General features: G+C 30.6%; 1 non-coding gene across 1 annotated transcript; it reads left to right on the top strand.

Annotated features, from left to right (window-relative positions):
- Positions 1–988: 988 nt before the first annotated feature.
- Positions 989–1,183, top strand: LOC133318615 (U2 spliceosomal RNA). Its single transcript, XR_009752489.1, has one exon. It is a non-coding gene; the product is annotated as a U2 spliceosomal RNA (small nuclear RNA).
- The last annotated feature ends 1,037 nt before the right edge of the window (positions 1,184–2,220 follow it).

Here is a 2,220-nt window from a genome sequence, read left to right as displayed (position 1 = left end):
TTGTAATAAATGAAAGTCTATCTTTTAGATAAAATATAAAACCTAAATGTGACTATGGTGTATTTATTTTTTACATAACTCATCGAATAGATAAATATATTTGATTTGCATAATATTGATCACTCTGTATAACATATTTTTGTTTATGGTTGATATTTGTAAAGTTCTTTGTCAATGCTGTAATTTTTTTCACCTGAAATATAGAATTAGATAGCAACACAATTTTTTTTGTAAGTATAAAATTTGCAGAGCGATTAACCAACCACAACAGACAATAAAAAAGTGGATTTTTTTCTCCGTGATATACTAATTTCTCAGTAACCCATTTAAGAATGTTCAGTTGCACAAACCTATACCAATATCAATAATTTGCAAGGCCATATGAAATTGGCTTCCAAATGAATTTGCATCAGATAAATGTAGTCTGTTCATTAATTTTTTCTCTAAATATTTATCAAATTATCTCTGTCAATTTTCCTATAAAGCTCTTTGCAGAATACTTTTACGGGGGGTTTTTAGGTTTTTCTCTGGAAAATTCGAAGATTCAAAACATTAAACGTAACGACTACAATTTTACAAACTCTGCCACAATCGAGAGATTCTGGTCTTTGGAGGAGTGATATTGTGGATTCTCTCTACAACGCAGAGCAAGAATATAGTAGTCTCAAGACTCAATATGTAGTTATGTTGTCCTTTTTCATTCACTCATTTGTCAAATTTACTAGCGTTATGCAGCTTGACCCGAGTAGCTATCCTGACTTTATTAATTATGGATGAACGCATCCATTATTAAAGGCTTGAACAAGATTTGTTACACTTGGATGGTTGCTGGTAGACCCTTAAATAAATACTGCATTTTGGGCTATTGAAAGAATGTCTATCTGGGGTTAGTGTTGAACTACTCATCGCTGAGTCCCACATTGCCTATTTGAATGCACAAGTACCGAAGACTCGACTATAAAAAAAGCAATCCTGACCAGTACAATTCATACCTTTCTCGGCCTTTTGGCTAAGATCAAGTGTAGTATCTGTTCTTATCAGTTTAATATCTGATATGTGGGTCATTGGCCCACACGATATTAAATTTATTTTTTGAGGGGGAGGGTTCGCTACAGTAGCTTGCTACTGGGACTCTCGCGTGTCGCCCTTGCGTTGCACTATTGCATTGGCTGGCGCACCCCACCAAATCAGTTTAAAATTTATCAATGTCATAAAATTAGAAATTGGTTGATTTATGAAATTCGTTTTAGAAAAATCTATTAAGACAAGAGTATCTTTCTTAATAACCGTACAAGAAAAAAGGGACAATATTTATCTCAAGCCAAAATAGAAATTTATTCCTATACACTCAGATGAGACCCATCAAGAAAGATTAGCTTTATTTATGGATGCGAATATAGGAGAGAGTTTCATTTTTCGATCACATGAGTATTATTTTCCGCAAAAAAATTGTGTGCTTTTTGTGCAAGCAATGTAAATTAATGGTTAAAGTATTATTACGATGCATTTTTAAAAAAATGTGTCTACTTCTTATGTACTTTAAAATTTAAGTTAATTCAAAGAGAATTTTTGTTTAACATATTACACAAATAAGTTGAGCGACCATTCGGCTTACTTCTAATTTAACATTGAAATTAAATTATAAATTTAAATCTAAGTATCTTTCTAAAAAATTATCTACTTTTTGTGCAAGTAATGTTAATTTATGCCTAAAGTTTTACATGCATTTAACTTTAAAAATTAACTTAATTCAAAGAGAATTTTTTTTTCCATAATATACAAATAAGTAGAGCGAGACATAATTTCTGACCATTCAGATGAATTCAACCTGTTTTTGTAGCAAAATTTTGATACATCGGTATATCAAACTCGGTACATTCGTTTATTAAAATTGGTATTTTTTTTTATTTTAACCCTTATTTTTTATATTTCTTTTATGTCCTTTCAAAAAAAATTCATTTTGTCCTTTCCAATTTTTCCATTTAGTAAACGTGACTTGTAATATTAAAAAGATTTCACTGTTTTTGGTCGAATTGCTGTGGGGGAACGTTCCCATTCTGAAAATCTCTTAAAAATCTTATAAGAATATTTTAATTCTCATACTAGCCCAAAAAGGTTCCAACAGTCTACGGTTTATTGAGTATTTAATCACCTTGAAGATATATTGTAACTACAATTCAAATTTGATTGCCTTTTTTGGAGCACCATGAAGAATATTGT

This window comes from Gastrolobium bilobum, unplaced genomic scaffold, assembly GCF_033153095.1.
Source record: "Gastrolobium bilobum isolate Gb01-03AN ecotype WA unplaced genomic scaffold, APGP_CSIRO_Gbil_v1 utg18939, whole genome shotgun sequence".
NCBI classification, from domain to species: Eukaryota; Viridiplantae; Streptophyta; class Magnoliopsida; order Fabales; family Fabaceae; genus Gastrolobium; species Gastrolobium bilobum.
Note: the sequence above shows the minus strand (reverse complement) of the source record. Positions and strands in the feature narration are given on the sequence as shown.